Source organism: Elaeis guineensis, chromosome 4 (genome assembly GCF_000442705.2).
Source record: "Elaeis guineensis isolate ETL-2024a chromosome 4, EG11, whole genome shotgun sequence".
NCBI classification, from domain to species: Eukaryota; Viridiplantae; Streptophyta; class Magnoliopsida; order Arecales; family Arecaceae; genus Elaeis; species Elaeis guineensis.
In genome coordinates this window covers 93,869,188-93,891,507 of record NC_025996.2, presented here as the reverse complement: position 1 = coordinate 93,891,507, position 22,320 = coordinate 93,869,188, and positions in this window count along the sequence as shown.

Genomic DNA, 22,320 nt, shown 5'->3' with positions numbered 1-22,320 from the left:
TTAAGTTTAGAATTTAAATATTTTTTTTGAATATTTTTAAATTTTTTTACCAGCATCAAAGAAGAGTTTACTTTCTATGGGCTTGTGTAGGGTGACTATACATTTCTTTATATTTAAAAAAAGTTTTTAAGTACTTCATACTAAGTAATTGGGCCTCTTAGCCTAAGCAAGTATTGAGTTTCGTGTCAAAAGATATGAAAGATAAAGAAACTTTATTGTAAAATTAGTTTTAACTTGTAGCTTGTTTGATTCGAGTAAGTAGGTCCGAGGGATATTCTATATCTAGTGCCCTAAAGTCATCTGATTTAGGAGTTATTGACTGAAAACTTGCTACATGGGTCAAACAGAAAGCTTAAGGGGTTAAGACACTCAATAGCAGTATAATATTAAAAAAAAAATCAATAAATAAAGGATAGAAGTAACAATATACTTATCCATATGAAGGTTAATGATTTGGAGATAAAGGTAGGGATAATTTAAAAAAAGTTCAAAAAATATTTAGTATTCTTAGTTTAACTCTCATATTGATTAGTATTAATACTCCAATGACATACCTCACCACGCTCTACTGGATATCAATGATTCTTTTTTGAAAATTATTTGGTGAAATTTAAAATTTTAAGTTAAACGGTACTTAATTCTAAATTTTTTCTTTACTCGAGGATGAGCAAAATTTAAGTTAGGGGGTGTAATAAATAGTATATTTTTATATTTATTGAAGATATTTTTGGTAATTTATTGTGCTAACATTTTTCTAGAAACCTAATTTCATGGATAAATTAGATTTTCTTGTAAAAATAAAAAAATTAAAAAAAAATAAAATTAAAGAATATTTATGAAAAATAGATGTTGATTTAATTGAGTAATTTAAGTACTAAAATAATGTAAAAATTTTGAAAAATTTAATGCATATATTTTTTTAATTTTTTAGAAAAAAATCGAAGCAAAAATTGAGTGAAAATACCTTAAAAATTAAAATTTATTATCTTCGATGCATGGTGGACCAGCCGCTCGTCCACAGAAGTAAGGGTGCGGTCCATAGGATAGTTCGTGATCCACAGGCATGGTCTTCAATAGAAAGAAGGCTTTTTGCACTGATCGACAGTCCAGATCAAATCTGAAGCTCGATCCAATGGCTGTGGTGGTTCCTGACTTTGTTAAGGAGAGATTTGTGCGATCCAATGACTAAAATTCTATCTGGAGCATGATCGGATGGTCAGAAATGCATCCAACTTTGATAAGGATTAAAACATCAGATTTTGGGCTGATCTGGGTGGTCCGAAGCTAATCTGATGGTCAGAAATAATTGTAAAGGGTTTTATACAATTTTTAAGAGTTTTGGGACTCATTTTGTGATCAAAAAAATATAAAAAATTTATCTATAAATAGAAAATCTGAGAATAAGTGTAGAGAGAAGAAAAAATCAAATAAAAAGAAAAAAATAGAGAAAAAAATTAAAAAGTTTTAGGGATCAAATATTGGGAGATTATGGACCTAGAGAGCTTGATGCGTGGCTAAATTCCTTCAATCCAAAAATACGATGAAGCCTGTAAATAGGTTTTTATTTTTTTTCTTGTATTTAATTTTTATACAATAAAATTATGCTTTTATTTCATATTTTTTTTACTTTTTGAAGTATTGATCTAACCTACACGGCCTATATCCTGTACTGACATGCTTAAGAATCGAGTTAAACCAAGTATTTTTTTTAAAAAAATTGATGTACAAATTAGAGAGTTTGTGAGATATTGAGGGATCTAGTATTAAGAAAACTTAATAAAAAGTTAAGTTTAGAACTTAAACAGTTTTTTTGAATATTTTTAAATTTTTTTACTAGCATCAAAGAAGAGTTTACTTCTTATGGACTTGTGTAGGGTGACTATATATTTTTTTTATATTTAAAAAAAAAAATTGAGTACTTCATGCCGACTAACCGGGTGCCTTTGTCTAAGCAAGCATTGAGTTTCGCATCAAAAAGTATGAAGGATAAAGAAACTTTATTGTAAAGCTAGTTTTAACTTGTAGTTTGTTTGATTCGGCAAGTAGGTCCGAGGGGTATTCTATACTTAGTGCCCTAAAGCCATCTAGTTTGAGAGTCATTGGCTAAAAACTCGCTATATGGGTCAAACAGAAAGCTTAAGGGGTTAGACACTCAATAGCAGTATAATATTAAAAAAAAATCAATAAATGAAGGATGGAAGTAACAATATACTTGTCCATATGAAGGTTCATGATTTGAAGATAAAGATAGAGATAATTTAGAAAAAGTTCAAAAAATATTTAGTGTTCTTAGTTTAACTCCCATATTAATTAGTATTAATACTCCAATGACATACCTCACTCACGCTCTACTGGACATCAGTGATTCTTTTTTAAAAATTATTTGGTGAAATTTAAAATTTTAAGTTAAACAGTACTTAATTCTAGATTCTTTCTTTATTCAAAGATGAGCAAAGTTTAAGTTAGGAGGTATGATAAATAATATATTTCTATATTTATTGAAGGTATTTTTGGTAATTTATTATGCTAACATCTTTCTAAAAACCTAATTTCATGGATAAATTAAATTTTCTTGCAAAAATAAATAATTTAAAAAAAATATGAAATTAAAAAATATTTATAAAAAATAGATGATGATTTAATTGAGTAATTTAAGTATCAAAATAATATAAAATTTTTTAAAAATTTAATGCATATTTTTTTAATTTTTCAAAAAAAATCAGAGCAAAAATTGAGTGAAAATATCCTAAAAATCAAAATTTATTACCTTCGATGCACGATGGATCGATCGCTCGGTCCACAAAAGTAAGGGCACGGTCCACAAAATAGTTCGCGGTCCACAAGCACGGTCTACAGTGGAAGGAAGGCTTTTTTTGCACTGATCGATGGTCCAGATCAAATCTGGAGCTCGATCCAATGGCTGTGGTGGTTCCTGACTTTGTTAAGGAGAGGTTTGCATGATCCAATGACTGGAATTCCATCTGGGGCATGATCGGATGGTCAGAAATGCATCTGACTTTGATAAGTATTAAAATATTAGATTTTGGGCTGATCTGGGTGGTCCAAAGCTAATCTAACAGTCAAAAATAGTTATAAAGGATTTTATACGATTTCTAAGGGTTTTGGGACTCCTTTTGTTACCAAAAAAATATGAAAAATTCATCTATAAATAGGAGGTCTGAGAATAAGTGTAGAAAGGAGAAAAAATTAAAAAAAAAGTAAGAAAAAAAAAAATCAAGGAGCTTTGGGGATCAAATATTGAGAGATTATGGAGCTAGAGAGCTTGATGCTTGGCTAAATCCCTTCAATCCAGGAATACGATGAAGTCTGTAAATGAATTTTTATTTTTTTTCTTGTATTTAATTTTTATATAATAAAATTATATTTTTATTTCATATTTTTTTTTACTTTTGAAGTATTGATCTAACCTACACGGCCTATACCCTGACTGACGTACCATGATCTCTGGATACGGTACGTGCTTAAGAGAGATAGATCGTGGTATGTTAGATTAAATCTTATATCTTGTAATTAAATTTAGATTGTTTGTACTCTGACAAGATGAGCTGTAATCTACTGATACAATCCATATCACTTAGAGATAAGCTATACTAATACCTTAATCACAAGAATTAATATTGCAATATAAAAAAAAAATACACCTAATTTGCATGGTGGATTCAAAATTCTTGAGTTATTTCTCTGACTTATTTTCTTTCACAAATTAATTTACACTTTTAATTTAATTTTTGCTATTCTATTTAATCATTCTACAAATAATTCTCTTTTATTTCTTCTTAAAAAAAAAAAGATAATCGTCCTAAATCTCTGTGGAAATGATCCTTACTCATCCTATCTATATAGTTTGAGTTGGTTTTTATTCTTGACCGCCTACGACAACGATCAGTAACCACCGATGATAGAGACTCATCCACCAGTCCAGCCAGCATTGATCACAGTAGATCAATTCAACCTGCTTTTTCAGCAAGTTCAAACTCTAACAACTGCCGTTCAGATGGTTTAAATTATTCTTGTGCCTCCATCGGTGGTGCCATAGCCTAATTAGGCTATCCTCACACCTCCTTCGATGGTGCCACCACCAAATCCGTCTTCACAGCCACCACCACCATCAGAACATCCGTGGGCATCTCTGTAGAGCCCAAAGAGGAGGCAGACCCACCAAAGCTGCTTAAAAACTCAAAAATTAGGAAGATGATGATCTTCGAGTCTCCAATTAGAGCACAATTCGACCCTTAATCGATGATCTCTCCAACATTCTGAGGCCTACATCGCTCGAGACTTTGCTATTGAGAGGTAGTTTTGGGAGATTGATGAGCGGGTCAATGCAATCCATAGTACCTCCTTGGTGCCCTATGATGGGTTTAATAGTGACCCACTTTTTGCTCCAAGGATTATGCAGGAGCCGCTCCCTCGGGTATTTCGAGACTCCACAATTTGAGATCTATGACAGGACCACCGACCTTGTCGACCACCTGAAAACTTTTAGGGCGGCAATGCTCCACCATAGAGTAACCAACGTCATTTTCTATCGAGCCTTCCTCACTACTCTAAAGAAAGTGGCTCGGCACTGGTATTCTAGCCTGAAACTAGCTTCGATCTATTCTTTTGAAGAGTTGAGCCGATCTTTCATCAGTCACTTTGTCAGCAGTCGACGATAGCAAAAGCGATCTGACTACCTTCATACCATCAAGCAAAAAGAAGGAGAGTCGATCTGAGTTTTTGTTAGTCGCTTTAATGTAGTGACCCTGGAAGCACCAATGCCTCCACTTCTTGATTGATGGGGGCCAAGCCAACACCAGGTGCAACTACCAATGATGAAGACTCCTTCGCCAGCCCGATCAGCATTGGTTATGGTGGACCAATTAAACCTACTCTTCCAGCGGGTCCAAACTTGACAACCACTATCCAGATGGTCCAAACTATCCTTGCACCTTCGTCGGCGGCACCACAGCCTGATCAGACTGTCCCCACATATCCTTCGATGGTGCCACCATCAAATCTAGCTTCACAGCTACCACCACTGCTAGAACAGTAGCAGGCACCTCCGTAGAGCTCGGAGAGGAGGCAGACCCACCAGAGCCACTTCAAAACTCAAAAATTAGGAAGGTGGTGATTTCGAGTCTCTAATTAGGATACGATTCAACCCCTGATCGATGATCTCCCCAACATTCTGAGGCTTGCACCACCTGAGACTTGCTATTGAGAGGCAATTTTGAAAGATTGATGAGCGGATCACTGTGATCTGTAATACCCCTCAGTGCTCTATGAGGGGTTCAACAGTGACCTGCCTTTTGCTCTGAGGATTATGAAGGAGCCGCTCCCTCGATATTTCAAGGCTCCACAGTTTGAGATCTACGATGGGACCACCGACCCTATCGACTATTCAAAAACTTTTAGGATGGTGATGCTCCTCCATGGAGTGACCGACGCCATTCTTTGTCGAGCCTTCCCCACTACTCTAAAGGGGGTGGCTCGTCACTAGTATTCCTGCCTGAAATTGACTTCGATCCATTCTTTTGAAGAGTTGAGCCGGTCTTTCATCAGCCACTTCGTTAGCAGCTGATGACAGCAAAAGTGATCTGACTACCTCCATACCATCAAGCAAAAAGGAGAGTTGATCTGAGTTTTTGTTAGCTGCTTTAATGTGGTGACTCTGGAGGTCTGAGACCTGAATCAGTCGGTCATGATGTCCGTGATGATGGGAAGACTTCTGAAGAATGACCTCGAAGAGTACTCCTTATTTTACCCTTCTACCATAATAGAACCAGTAGGGGTGTTATCTTCGGTGAAGACCTCCACATCTCCATTTTAGAAGAGGAAAAATGAGGCCCCTTCTCAAAACCACCGACCCCAGAGCCCTTAGAGAAGGGATCGGCATGCCTCTTCATCGAGGAGATATACAAACTACACTCCACTGAATGCACCAAGGACTCAGGTGCTAATGAAAAAAAGGGGACAGCTCCTAGAGCCGGGGAGGCTTTGGACGTTCCCAAATAGGAGGGACCCGAGTAAGTATTGCCTGTATCACCATGACCACGACCATGGCATAGAGGAGTGCATCCAGCTCTACAATGAGATCGAGGACTTCATCAAGCATGGTCATCTCGATCGGTTTATCCTTCGAAGGTGGGAGTGGAGAGAAAGGCAGCGACGAAGATTCCCTCGGTCGGTAAAGCAACCATGATAGGTAGGGCTGCAGGAAGACCAACCCCCAGCCAGCATAATCAATGCCATTATTAGGGGGCATGCAGTTGGAGGATTCGATGGGGATGAGGAGGCAACGAAGAGGTAGAGGACTGGGGAGCTGATCACCTTCATCGAGTATGATATCCAAGGAATTCAATTTTCGCACAACAATGTAGTTGTTGTAATCTTAAATATTATAAATTATGATGTACGTCGCATCCTAATCGATACTGGAAGCTCTGCCGATGTCTTGTTTTATGATGCTTTTGAAGGGAAGAAAAATTGTTTCTCTTCAGATAGTCCAGATTGTATCTAAAATTTTTTCTATTAATCTACATGAATAAGGATCAAATTTTATCTCATTAGCAGTGGAATCAAAAATCAAATCTTCAAAGATCTAAAACAATCCTTCAAGGAGGCCTAGATGTATAGATCTTCTACTTTGCCTACACGTCAAATGTCGTAGGAAAGTGGGATGAACTCTGATCTTCACAATCCAATCAAACGAAGGAGAAGATATGCTGGTGTGACACCTCACACCAGCAAGTGGGATGTCCAAAGAGGGCCCACGCCAAGGGAGAAGGAGCGGCAACAAAGGAGAGAGGCCAAAGGGAAGAAGGAAAGGCCTCTCTCTTCTCACGTCTCTCTCTCTCTTTCTCTCTTCTCTCAATCTGATTTGTTTGCTATGCATCCATAGGTAGAGACCCTCTCTATTTATAGATTAATCCTATGACCTAATAATTATAGGACTCCTAACTCAAACATACTTTGAATCAGTCCAATACTTATAAAAGAAGGACTCCTACATGAGATAGTATTGCCATCACATATGACAACCAAATTACACCCGATCCCTCACCCACATGGAATGCCCACAATGATGAAGCTTCTAGGTGTTAGTTAGCCCATAAGAGAGCAAAATCTTAATGCAAAAAAGATTTCTCATATCTCATCCAAAATAGATCCGATTCGAATCCAATTCGAAGCTGGTTCGAAATAATTTTAAAAGACTGTCAATCTCAAACTCTTTAGGACTTTTGTACCAAGTCTAACTTAGATTTTAGACTCAATTAGGCCTAATTAATATAGATCTAATCTAAAATTAATTAGCACTTAAATTTAATCTTTCATATGCTCCATAGATCATAGATCAGAAACTGTTCATCTCCAAAATTGGACCTGAACCTCATGTGTAGTGCTAGCTAGACATAGTCAACTCTTCAATCTTGTTTGATCCATAACTTCATTCTCCATCAAATTAGCTTATATATTCAATCAAGTTAAGTACTTTCAAATTGGACACATAAACATAGGCCAATACTTTCCTACGATGTCTGACTTATGTGTGTGACTCCATAGGTTCAAATACTAAGTCGGTAGCACTGAAATCAATTTTTGCACTAATTGAGATACCATCTAGCAATAATTTCTGGCATCCAGATAGATCAAATTATTATAAAAAATATTCTAGAATCCATGCATATGGTTACCGCATAATTCATCCTTTTGACCCTGAATGCTCTAGGATGGTCTCAGGTTAACTATCAACCAAGATTACTTCATCCACATTGTATTTCAACTTTTCAAATCCATCTCATAGATTACCCTAGCCAAAGCTTTTCTAAATTAAAAAATAGTGATACATCAACTCCAATAATCTGGAGGGGTCAATCCCATCTTGATCCACACACAGACTTTGCAAGTACTTGACTACATCCAGTAGCCTTCCGTCACTATATTAAAAATATTGGGTTTCAGTGATGCAGTGAAATATAAATTTTAAAAATTTTTACATGTATTCAACAATTGAAAATAAGTTTGACAATTAAATTAGACTACCGAACACAAAATCCTAGAAACACCTTGATGATTACAATCAAATATCATAAGCATGTATTACAAGAAGAGATCAGATGCCATATACCAACATGAAGATGAGCATCTAGTAATTATGAGATCTCCATAAGACTCTAAAATAGAAGCTCTCCAATGGTGATCCAAGCAAGACTGATCAGGGCCCATCCCATTTCATCGTAGTACTGCAGCTTTCTTCGCAAGTTTGTTGTCGATCGTCCTTCATAAGAATGGATTGCACCATCACTTGTATACCTTCAAGACCTCCACTAGGATCACTCTAAGAATTATTTTCTAAATGATCTCACCATATAAATATCAGATTATATGTTTAACACATGAACAATCTGATTTTAGGACAAACATCACATGCTTTCCATTTTTCTTCTCCCTTCCTTTCTATTTTTCTTTCTCCCTTTTCCTTATCTTTTCTTCAGATCCTTTTCCTCTTTTTTCTTCTCATTATCATGCCTAAACTCATCCCAAAATGGATGTGAAACCTAAGTGTATCACCCCCTTTAATAGGAAAGAAGGGGCACTATCCATCTCCAAGGGATGCCAACTTTTGGCGTCCAGTTGGCGTCCCACTTTCCTCACATGGTGAATTAAATCACCACACAAATAAATGGTGTGGGGAAGTTTAGGAGTAGAAAGACTCTTCCTTCTCTGGTCCTATAAAATATGGTGTGTAAGAATTAAGAGACAAGGGAGAAGAAAAAATGTTTGGCGCAAACAAATCCCACGCGACATCCCCTAGACTTCCACAAAGAATAAATTCTTCATATGGAAGTTTTTGGGTGTGGAAGAGCCTTCAAGCAGAAAGACTCCACTTCTATGCCAACAAATCCCAGGAGCCATCAGATGGCGTGTGGAGTGAAGAAATGCATGGAATATTAAAGGGAGTTAAGAGTCTTCGTTAAGAAGGACTCTTCCTTCTTAACGAAAGAAATGTGCACCATTATTTCTTTGGCATGGAAAATTGAGGGAGATTAAAAACCAAATAAGCCATCTAACAATTAGATGGTTTAAACCTAATCCCATTAGATCAAGGCATCAAGCTTGGGTTTAGCACAAACACCTTTGCACTGAACCAAATTGAGAACTTGGATTAATTTATGTGCTAGCAATTTAATTAACCCATTGGATTTACAATAAATCTAAATAGATTGGATCAAGACCAAATCTCTATTGTGTGTGACTCATTGGATTCCAAATCTAGCCAGCAATAGACCCAAACTCTCGACGTAACCCTAATCCGATTAGATTAGGTCAGGTCAAGAGTTCTAATCAATTAGGACTCTTCCTAATTGATTCTCGAATTAAACTCTTTTAATTCTGATGAATCCACAAGTCAAGATTAATGTCTAGCAACATGTCATGACTATCTGAAAGATTTAAAATTTGATAGAAATATTAAAATTATCCTTCCATGGTGAGTTACCGTACAATTCAATCCTTCGATCATACAATATCCCAGACAGGCCATGGGTATAAAAATATGTCAAGCCCAAATATCTATCTATATGTATCTCAATCTGATGATGATGACTCAGTTGATGAACCAGTAAAATTTTTTTCTACTGTTTATCCCTGCTCTAACTAAAGACTCTCAGAGTCATCATCCTATGAGATCACATAGGATGTTCTCTCCTCCTACAAGAAGTGATCAATTTTTTGTTGACCACTTACAACCTTCATGCACACTTCACCATACCCAGAATATCCCACACACATCTTAAAATGATATGCTAGAGAATAAACCAAAGTAAGGATCCATATTGTTGCCCAGCTATGCAACCCAAGAGGGGGGGTGAATTGGGTTTCTAAAAATTTTAAGCCCAACAGATAACTTATGAAGAACAAACAATGGCTTTAAATCAATATTAATTAACTAAAGCAGTATTGCAAGGATATAATAAAGAAATAAGATAAAGCGATAAAGCACACCACAAACACAAGGATTTATAGTGGTTCGGTGCTAACCTTGCACCTACGTCCACTCCCCAAGATCCCACTTGGGAATTTTAATCCACTATCCTTTGTATTCAACCCGAATACAAAACGTCGGAAACTCCGACACTAGCTATCCCAAGCTAGAATACAGGACGTCGGAAACTCCGACCCTAGCTATCCCAAGCTAGAACACTTGTTTCCCGGGTACAAGCCAACCCAAAACACTCCGATTTCAGGTTCGGATCAACCTTTCCTTGTTTTGGAAATCCTCCAAAAACAAGAGCAAAAACTCACAAAGAGTAAGAATATTTAGAGCACAGATGAATACAATAACAGCTCCTTAAATGAGCAAATATAACAATAAAAGCTTTACTCAAATGAAGAACCCCTTTTTCAGATTTTCTCAAGATGAATGAACGGTTGAACGCTTGAGAAGAGGTTGATTGTTGATTGAAGATCTCTTGAAAGCTTTGAACGATCTCTAGATCAAGGTTGAAACGATAGGCGTGAAGAATTCTCTCCTTGAAAGATCTTCTTTTCTCTTTCACAATCTCTCTGGTATATTGTGGATCCTCTCTCTTTTTCTCTATGGATATTTCGTTGATCTCAGGCTTTTTCTTGCAAATTTCGGATCCTCTCTTCTGTTCTTCTCTTTTTCCTCTCTTTTCTCTTCTCATTTGATTTCACGTTTGATCCGCTATTTAATCTGCAATTTCTTTCATCATTTAAAGCATTTTGTAGCATTAGAAGCAAGAGAAAACAATTTAGGCAGATAAAGAGCCGTTAGAGGATTTTTAGGAAGCATAAATGGCAATTAAAACGGGCAAAAAAATAGCCGTTGCTGACATTTCCCGTCGCAGGGGTCGACTCATGAGTCGACTCATGCTTCAGGAGTCGACTCATGAGTCGACTTCTGTTGCAACAGACCAGAAGATCTGATTTCTGAATTTTTCGGCTCAAATCAGCAGAGGTCGACTCATGAGTCGACTCATGCCTTGTGGGTCGACTCATGAGTCGACTCACAGGTCGTGCCAAGCCAAAAATCCAGCGTGCCATGGGAATTTTTTCGTGCCATTCAGCTCATAGTGCCATGAGTTGACTCATGAGTCGACTCATGCACTTCAAACCTTCATAACTTCAAAAATATTAGTCCAAACACAATGAAATTTTCACCAATAGATTTCAAATCATTTGTTCTACCAAATGGTACTATCAAATCAGGATTTTAGGAAATTACGATTTTGCCCTTGAAGAGCATAAGGACTTTTTCAATTGTTTGTATCCCTTCAATCTGCTTTGTAATCATCAAAATCAATCTAGGAGCAACAATCTCCCCCTTTTTGATGATGACAAAACATATGAACAAAAATATTTATGTTAATGCATTAATTTCAAAAGAATCCATTATGGGTGTATATGCTTGAAAAGAGTATGATTCTTTTGGCATGTAATATAAATGCAAAAATAGTTTGTCCATTTTCTTAAAGATTTGAAAAGGGTATTAGATCATTTTGAGTTCAAGATATTTCAGAGCAAGAGAAGATAAATAACTTTTTCTATGTATCAGAGCAAAAATAATTTTTACAATGATATCAGAAAAGATTTTATAATGTATCAGAGCAAGAAAATTTTTAATGTATCAGAGAAAATTTCATACAGTATCCGAGCAAATGTTATAATATTTTAGAGAAACCTTCACACTGTATCGGATCAAATGTTATCATGTATCAGATCAAGTTGAAAGAAATTGTAGGATGTATCAGAGTAAAACAAATTTCTTATTGATGTCTCAAGGTGAGTAAAATTTCAAAAGCAAGTTTGAATATCAGAGCATATATATAAAAAATACTTATTTGCATTGTACTCATGATTTTGCTTTTGATGGATTAAAGTTCTGTCTGATACCAAATTTCTCTGTCTGATACCAAATTTCGATACCAAAATTTCTCAAAGTTTTGTTTAATCTTTCAATCCTTGTTTTTGTCTAATTTCTCCAATATTTGTTTAATTTCTTCAATATTTGTTTTAATTTAATTTCTCCCCCTTTTTCTCATAATTTAGGGTTTTGCTTTTTGTCTAATTTCAATTTTTTTGTTTAATTTTAATTTCTCCCCCTTTTTGACATCATCAAACATAGTTAACTCTTTCTTTTCCTTTTCTGAAAATATTCTTTAATTTCTTCCTCTTTAGAGTTTTTCACAGATGTTTGCTCCCCCTTAATATAGCAATTATCAATAGCAAACAACAATAAGGAGAAGATAATATTTCAACAGATGTATCAGAGATTGAAATATAACCAAAATATAATCATTACAAAGAGGTAGAAATATAGGTAAAAGATGATTCCATTAATATCATAATTGTTTCAATAAAATTCAACCAGCTAAATGTCAATACATGGCCCCAAGGTATAGATCCTAGAACAAGATACTAACTCCTAAGATCTAGATAAGTCAATGATCAGAGTCATCAGATATAGGGTGAGGAGATGATGGATCAGAAGTGCGTCCTCTACCCCGTCTGCCTCTGCCACGAGTGGAGGTGATGGCACGAGCAGGAGAACGAGATGAACTAGGTGGCTGAGAACGCTGAGATACTAGGGCTGATACCATGAGTCTGATAGAATCAAGTACGTTCAGTGCTCTGGAAACAGATTGAAGTAGAGCAGTGAACTGGGTGGTAGCATGCTCACTCGATCCTCTGATCTCTTTCCTCAGTAGCTCATATCCACCTTCTAGTGCTCCTCTGAGCCTTCCAGCCTCTGCAGTGAGGTCTGTGACCTCAATGGTAGACTCCTGTGGCTGGGGATGGGCCAATGCAAGGACTTGCCCCTGCAAGTCAAGAACTCTGCCAGTAAGTCTCCAGACTGTATCCTCAAGCTGCTGTATCCTGACGGACTGATCTGAAATCATCTGAAATATAGTGGAGATGTGGGGAGTAATGGTCTGATCAGAAGAAGTAGCTCCAGGTGCAAAAGAAGTACTACTCCACTGGCTAGACAACAAAGAAGCCACACGCTGAGATATATGCTCGATCTGATCGTCAGCCAGTCTGAACTCTGAATGAGGTGCTCTGCTCTCTGGCTGATACACTGGTGTGGGCATCCTAGTAAACTCAGAAGGGCCAGCCTCAGTATCATGAATGAACTGGGTATCTGGTGAAGCTGCCCTGAAATCATGTACAGGAGAAGATGGACCTTCTTCTTCTACTCTGCCTTCAGTTCTGTCTTCAGCTCTTTCCTCAGCTCTCTCCTCAGCTCTTTCTTCAGAGCCCTTGATCCAACCACCAACAGTCTTTGTAATTCCCATTCGGTGTAGGCTGTGTTGGTTGAAAGTGTCCACATGTGAGAGCTTGGTAGGTGTCTCCCCCTCACAGCTAACTCCAAACCTCCTAAAAACTCTAGTAAGGGCCATACCATAAGGCAAGTGTGCCTTGGATCTGTTCAAAGTTTCTCTCATGGCCTCTATCATAAGTGTAGGGAGGTTTAGGGGGGTCTGAGTGATGATATGAAACATGACACATACATCTCTGCCAGATAGTAAGTCATGTCTACCACTCCTAGGAAAGAATAGTTTTGTCACAATCTGATGCAGGACCCTCATCTCAATGGACAGTAGCTTTGCTTCCAATTTGTTTAAACTTCCTGAAAAATCTTCTCCTAAGATAATTCTGATCCCTTCTTCTTTAATTGGGAGTTCCATATATGAGTATCCTTCACTAGGCAACTGAAGTATCTCTCCCAATATCCTAGAATCCAAACAGATGTCAATCTCCTTTACAGTTGATGTCACAGACCCGTTTCCATAATTTAGGTTCTGGTAGAACTCTCTGACTAGATCAACATAGGTGACTTCCTTAAGAGAGCAATAAAGTTCCCATCCTTGATTTTTGATCTTGGTAGCAAAAGTAAAGCCTTCTTTCTCAAAGAACCGAAAATCTATATTTTTCCCGGTTTCTACTTTTCTATCAGAAAGAAGATTTACACTGGGGCTTATGGAGGGTTGAGAGGGACCTTGAGCAGGTACTGAAACTGGATTGGGAACAGTGGAAGACTGAGCATGCCTTTTCTTTCGGACAATTTCCTCAGGCTCTCGGATTGATTTCCTTCTTTGGGGAAGTTTCATCTTTGGAGCCATATCCAATAAGGTAGCAGACAAGAAGACTTGAATTCAGTGGAGGAGGGATCACAAAAGAGTAAAGAAGAATTTTGGTGGAGAAAAGAAGTGGATTTTGAATGAACGGTGAAGTTCTAGGGCACGTTCCACCCGCGCCTAACACTGCGAGAAAGCACAGAAAAATCCTTTTCAAGGAGGCGATTTTTGGTGGAGAGGAGGAGGGAGAATTGCCTCGAATTGATCCTTGGATTTGGAGCAAAAAGAAGTTTGGAGAGGACGGCTTTCGGAAGGAAGACGACGAGAAGATGAGTCGTCTCATAAACAAGGTTTCCCGTTTTAAAAACAATGAACCCGATGGAAGTTGGTGGGATTTACAAGTTTGCCATTGAGTCGACTCATGGGGGTCGACTCATGAAGTTCAGAAAATCAGGAAAAATGCAAATAAATTCCAGAAAAATTCAAAATTTTGGGAGAAAGAATTTTGCTCAATGATAAGTTTTTAGAGTGATAAAACTGAGCTTTTGGAACCAGGATAGATGTTGAAAATTGAGCTCTAAGAGTTTTTGACATCTATTCTTTGGAAATTGAGAAATTTCAGATAAATGGATCTAGAATTCCTAGATTTCTCCTAATTTCACAGAATCTTTCCTCACTAAGGGCCTTTGTAAAGATATCAGCTAATTGATTTTCAGTGCAAACATATTCAAGAATTATATTTTTGTTTTGAACATGTTCTCTTATAAAATGATGTCTTATCTCAATATGTTTAGATCTTGAGTGTTGTATTGGATTTTTAGATAGATTTATAGCACTTGTATTATCACATTTTATTGGTGTTTCATTAAGTTTGATTCCAAAATCTTCGAGTTGTTGCTTAATCCACAAGATTTGAGCACAACAACTTCCGGCTGCAATGTATTCGGCCTCAGCCGTAGACAGTGCCACCGAATTTTGTTTCTTGCTAAACCATGAGATTAGGTTAACTCCAAGAAATTGGCAAGTTCCACTTGTGCTTTTTCTATCTAATTTACATCCAGCAAAATCAGCATCAGAATATCCTAACAAATTAATTTGTGAGTCCTTAGAGTACCATAACCCTATAGTTTGTGTACCATTTAAGTATCTAAGGATTCTTTTAACAGCATTCAAATGAGATTCCTTAGGATTAGATTGATATCTTGCACATAAGCAAACACTAAACATGATATCAGGCCTACTTGCAGTTAAATATAATAATGAGCCAATCATACCTCTATGGTATTTTAAGTCTACGCTTTTACCTTCATCATCCTTGTCAAGCTTACATGAGGGACTCATTGGTGTGCCAATTGGTTTGCAGTTCTCCATTCCAAATCTTTTGAGTAGTTCCTTGGTGTACTTGCTTTGGGTGATGGAGATTCCCTCTTTTGATTGTTTGATTTGGAGTCCGAGGAAGAAGGTGAGTTCTCCCATCATGCTCATCTCGAACTCTCCTGCATAAGCTTAGCAAAGTCTTGACAAAGGGATTCATTAGTAGACCCAAAAATTATGTCATCAACATAAATTTGTATAATTAGCATATCATTTTGGTTTCTTTTAATAAATAGAGTTGTATCCACATTGCCTCTTGAGAAACCATTATTTAGTAGAAATTTGCTTAGCCTTTCATACCATGCTCTAGGTGCTTGTTTTAGACCATATAAAGCTTTATTTAATCTAAAGACATGATTGGGAAAAGCATGATTTTCAAATCCAGGGGGTTGTTCTACATATACTTCTTCAGAAATATATCCATTTAAAAATGCACTTTTAACATCCATTTGAAATAGTTTGAATTTCATAAAGCAAGCATAAGCAAGTAGAAGTCTAATGGCTTCTAATCTAGCAACAGGTGCAAAGGTTTCATCAAAATCAATTCCTTCTTCTTGATTATATCCCTTAGCAACCAGTCTTGCTTTATTTCTAATTACATTTCCATGCTCATCTAATTTGTTTCTAAAGACCCATTTTGTGCCAATTATTGAATAATCTTTAGGTCTTTTCACTAAGGTCCAAACATTATTTCTTTCAAATTGACTGAGTTCTTCTTGCATAGCATGAATCCAGTTATGATCATTTCAGCTTCTTCAAAAGTTTTAGGTTCAAGTTGAGATACAAAAGCACAATGATTAAGTACATCTCTAAGTGAAGAACATGTTTTTACCCCATGCATAGGATCACCGATAATTAATTCCTTAGGGTGGTTGTGAACATACCTCCATTCCTTGGGTAAGTCATTTGTACCTTGAGGTTGTTCTTGAATTTCTTCACCTTTCTCATTTTGTTCATCTTCTTGATCCTTGTTTCTGGAGTTGCTGAATCTTTTAGAGTGATCTCCTTCATACCTTCTATTAGTGGATCTGCATCATCAACACCCTTATTCTTCCTTGAAGGAAGATCGTTAGATTCATCAAAGACAACATGTATGGACTCCTCAACTACTAAGGTTCTTTTGTTGAACACTCTAAATGCTTTACTAGTGGAGGAGTAACCTAGAAGGATTGCTTCATCTGATTTTGCATCAAATTTACCAAGTTTTTCTTTGCCATTATTTAATACAAAACATCGGCAACCAAAAACATGAAAATAGGCAATATTTAATTTTCTTTCTTTCCAAAGTTCATAGGGGGTTTTCTTTAAAAATTATCTAATTTAGTTAAATCATTCAAGTCTTCCATATAAATATTGCCATGCCTATGTCCTATAAATTTAATGCCATCGTTGATAGGACTAGTCACAATGCAAATAGATGATTCATATATCAAATATATGTAGTTTCAGATCTAAATAAAAATGCATCACATATACATCAAATTTCAGATCTAAAACTAAATTTACACATATCAAATATATATCTAAAAAATAATTAAAATATTTTAAAAATATCTTTTCAAAAATCGATTCACATCAAACTAGGACAACCTTTACAGTATAGGGGGTAAACCCTATATCAGGACAACCTTATATCAGTTTGATGTAAATTTTTAATCATTCTAATTTTAGAACATGCTAATTTTTAGATTTAAAAGGATTTGATTTAATTATGAAGATTCAAAAATGACTTTGTTTCCTTTATCACAAAATTGACTGATGCTAAGTAAGTTATGCTTTAAACCTTTAACTAGTAAAACATTCTCAATGTATTTGGAGGGAGTGATACCAATGTTACCTATCCCGATGATCTTTCCTTTGCCATTATCTCCAAAGGTGACCATCCCTCCATCCTTAGCATCAACGTGATGAATTGTGATTCATCACCAGTCATGTGTCTCGAGCATCCGCTGTCAAGATACCATTTCCTGTTTCCTTCTTGGGATGCTAGACACACCTGCAAGCACAGATCAAGTTTCTGTCTTAGGTACCCAAGCTTTCTTGGGTCCTTTCAGGTTAGTCAGAATGGTTCCTTTTGGAACCCATATTTTCTTTGTGTTTGCATATTTGTTAATAAGACATGTGTATGATTTATGTCCTATTCTTCCACATTTAAAATAAGTAATATTTGTAGGCTTTTTGCTTGAATAATTTGCATAAATATCCTTCAAAAATTTTTGTTTCTTCAGGGGTTTATAACCAAGTCCAGCCTTATCATATATAGCTTTCTGATTATCAAGGATCATATTTAGCTTGTTTGAACTTAAGGTGAACTTATCTACTATAGATTTCAGTCTGTTAATTTCATCCTTAAAGTTTTGATTTTCTTGAATCAATGTGAATTTTTCAATTGAAAGAATTTCAGCTTGTTTCACTAAGGACTGATTTTTCAATTTCAGCTCTTTGTTTTTCTTCCCTAGTTTCTTTAATTCATCAATTGAATCATAGAAAGCTTCATGCAATTCTTCAAAAGTAAATTCACTAGTGGATTCAGAAGTTACCTCATTTTCATGTGCCATCAGGCACAGATTGGCTTGTTCGGTTGAGGTTTCCTCGTCGGAGCTTGAGTCATCACTCGCACTCCAGGTCGCCATCATTGCCTTCTTTTTGAATTTCTTTGGACCTTTCTTCAATTGAGGATATTCGGATCTGAAATATCCTGGCTTCTTGCACTCATAGCATATAGGGGTTTGATCTTTCTCCTTTTCTATGCTTTGATCCCCTTTTGTAAATTTCTTTCTCATCCCCTGTTTCCTTTTTCTTAGAAACTTCTTGAATTTCCGAGTGATGAGAGCCATCTCCTCATCCTGATCTTCATCTTCAGAGTCATCCATTTCATAATCAGGTGAAGTTGTGGATTTGAGGGCAATGGTTCTTTTCTTTTTGACTTCATCCTCTTGATGTTGCATCATGCTAAGTTCATGAGTCATCAAGGATCCAAGAAGCTCTTCTAGAGGTAGAGTGTTCAAGTCCTTTGCTTCTTGGATGGCAGTCACCTTGGCTTCCCAAGTTCTTGGCAGTGACCTGAGAATCTTCCTTACAAGTTCACTGTTAGTATAAGATTTGCCAAGACTCTTTAAACCATTGATTATATCAGTAAAACGAGTAAACATAGCAGTTATGGACTCATCATGCTCTATTTTGAACAATTCATATTTATGTACAAGCATGTTTATTTTAGACTCTTTTACTTGATTTGTTCCCTCATGGGTGACTTCTAACCTATTCCATATTTCTTTAGCAGATGCACAAGTAGAAATGCGATTAAATTCACTAGCATCTAGTGCACAATAAAGAACATTCATAGCTTTGGCATTTAATTGTGCCAATTTCTTGTCAACCTCATCCCATTCTTTCTCGGATTTGGTTGACTCCTCACCATCTATAATCTTGGTGGGTGTGTGAGGACCATTCACTATGATACTCCACATATCATAGTCGAGTGCTTGTATGAAAATCTTCATCCGAGCTTTCCAATAGGTGTAATTAGACCCATTGAAAAGTGGAGGTCGGTTTGTTGATTGCCCCTCAGCTAGAGAAGTTCCAACATGGGTTGCCATAGATCTTTGGCTCTTTGATTGTTAGATCAAAGAAGGGCTAGAGCACTGGCTCTGATACCACTTGTTGCCCAGCTATGCAACCCAAGAGGGGGGGTGAATTGGGTTTCTAAAAATTTTAAGCCCAACAGATGACTTATGAAGAACGAAACAATGGCTTTAAATCAATATTAATTATCTAAAGTAGTATTGCAAGGATATAATAAAGAAATAAGATAAAGCGATAAAGCACACCACAAACACAAGGATTTATAGTGGTTCGGTGCTAACCTTGCACCTACATCCACTCCCCAAGATCCCACTTGGGAATTTCAATCCACTATCCTTTGTATTCAACCCGAATACAAAACGTCGGAAACTCCGACACTAGCTATCCCAAGCTAGAATACAGGACGTCGGAAACTCCGACCCTAGCTATCCCAAGCTAGAACACTTGTTTCCCGGGTACAAGCCAACCCAAAACACTCCGATTTCAGGTTCGGATCAACCTTTCCTTGTTTTGGAAATCCTCCAAAAACAAGAGCAAAAACTCACAAAGAGTAAGAATATTTAGAGAACAGATGAATACAATAACAGCTCCTTAAATGAGCAAATATAACAATAAAAGCTTTACTCAAATGAAGAACCCCTTTTTCAGATTTTCTCAAGATGAATGAACGGTTGAACGCTTGAGAAGAGGTTGATTGTTGATTGAAGATCTCTTGAAAGCTTTGAACGATCTCTAGATCAAGGTTGAAACGATAGGCGTGAAGAATTCTCTCCTTGAAAGATCTTTCTTTTCTCTTTCACAATCTCTCTGGTATATTGTGGATCCTCTCTCTTTTTCTCTATGGATATTTCGTTGATCTCAGGCTTTTTCTTGCAAATTTCGGATCCTCTCTTCTGTTCTTCTCTTTTTCCTCTCTTTTCTCTTCTCATTTGATTTCACGTTTGATCCGCTATTTAATCTGCAATTTCTTTCATCATTTAAAGCATTTTGTAGCATTAGAAGCAAGAGAAAACAATTTAGGCAGATAAAGAGCCGTTAGAGGATTTTTAGGAAGCATAAATGGCAATTAAAACGGGCAAAAAAATAGCCGTTGCTGACATTTTCCGTCGCAGGGGTCGACTCATGAGTCGACTCATGCTTCAGGAGTCGACTCATGAGTCGACTTCTGTTGCAACAGACCAGAAGATCTGATTTCTGAATTTTTAGGCTCAAATCAGCAGAGGTCGACTCATGAGTCGACTCATGCCTTGTGGGTCGACTCATGAGTCGACTCACAGGTCGTGCCAAGCCAAAAATCCAGTGTGCCATGGGAATTTTTTGCGTGCCATTCAGCTCATAGTGCCATGAGTTGACTCATGAGTCGACTCATGCACTTCAAACCTTCATAACTTCAAAAATATTAGTTCAAACACAATGAAATTTTCACCAATAGATTTCAAATCATTTGTTCTACCAAATGGTACTATCAAATCAGGATTTTAGTGAAATTATGATTTTGCCCTTGAAGAGCATAAGGACTTTTTCAATTGTTTGTATCCCTTCAATCTGCTTTGTAATCATCAAAATCAATCTAGGAGCAACAAATTACTAATTAAGTTATGATTTTTTTTGTGCAGATATGGCCACTTTCCTATTGCTCCGATCATTATTGGATAATGATAAGTTGGTGGGGCCCAACTTCGATAGCTGGTACCGAAAGTTGAAGATAGTTCTGAAGCATGAATGGATTCTATATGTGATAATAGATCCTGCACCTGAGGAGCCAGCTGCCAATGTACGTGGAACAGTCAGAGATACTTACCAAAAGTGGCTCAGTGATCGAATAACGGTGCGCTGCATCATGCTGGCTGCCATGAGTGACGAGTTCAGTTATAAATTTGAGATGACTCAGCCAAAGGACATGCTTCAAGTGTTGGAGGATACCTTTGGCACACCCGATGACGTGGAGAGGCATAAGACTAGTTGTGCCATCTTCAACGCCAAAATGCGGAATGGTGCCTCTGTCACTAATCATGTATTGTACATGATCGAGCTGATGGAGTATTTGAGCAAGCTTGGCTTTCCCTTGCATGAGCAGCTTAGGAAAGATGCAGTACTAAACTCGTTGTCCAAGTCTTATCTCCCATTCCTCACTCATTATAGAATGACAAAGCCTGAAGTAAACTACCACGGGTTACTAAGGTTGCTTCAGAACTTTGAGAAGGATCACCAACTCCACCAGGAGTCGGTGAACTTGGTGGGAGGTTCGTCTTCTGGTTCTCGACCCTTTAAGAAAGGAAAAAAAAATAAGAAAAAGAAAGTGAAGAAGGTGCAAGTTCAGGCTGGGACATCAGTGCAGGACCAAACCAAAAAGATCAAGCCCGATAAGAGTCAAGCTGAATGCTTCTTTTGCAAGAAGCAGGGGCACTGAAAGAGGAACTGTCCTCAGTACATTACCTCCCAAGATCCGAACAGTTAGAGAAAGCAGCAAGCTGTTGTTAGATAAGGTATTTATATGATAACTCCTTGCAATTTCTCTACTTGTGATATAACTGACTGGGTATTGGATATCGGTAGCCCATACTATATTTGCAATTTGTTGTAGGGGTTGCAGGTCAATAGGAGATTCGAGCAAGGCGAGAGGTTCCTGAATGTTGGAGATGGAAGACCAGTTCCAGTTCTAGCATTAGGAATCTTGAAACTTGTATTTGAGTCCTATACTGTTGTTCTTAATGATTATCATTTCTGTCCCAGTTTCTTTTTAAACATTATTTCTGTAGGCCTTTTGGCCAAAAATAATTATAAAATTTCAATAAAGAAATAAGTTTGTAATATCATTATGAATGATGTTACTATTTTTTGTAGACATTTGAATAATGGTGTGTATATGTGATCACAACCTGTTAACGTAGTCTATTCTATGGGTAAGCACCCTAGATTAGATAGTGTGTCAGATATCTACTTATGGCACTGTAGGCTAGGTCATATAAACAAGAACAGAATAAACAAGTTGACTCAAGAGAGAATCTTCGAAGTCAGTGATTGTGAATCACTTCCAACCTGTGAGTCCTGTCTTCTTGATAAAATAATCAAGTCACCTTTTACTAGAAAAGGTGAGAGAGCTACTGAGCTCTTGGGCCTAGTACATACTGATGTATGCGAGCCCATGAGCACAAGTGCTAGAGGTAGATATTTCTACTTCATCACTTTCATGGATGATCTATCCAAATATGAATATGTCTATCTGATGAAACATAAGTCAGATTCATTTGAAATA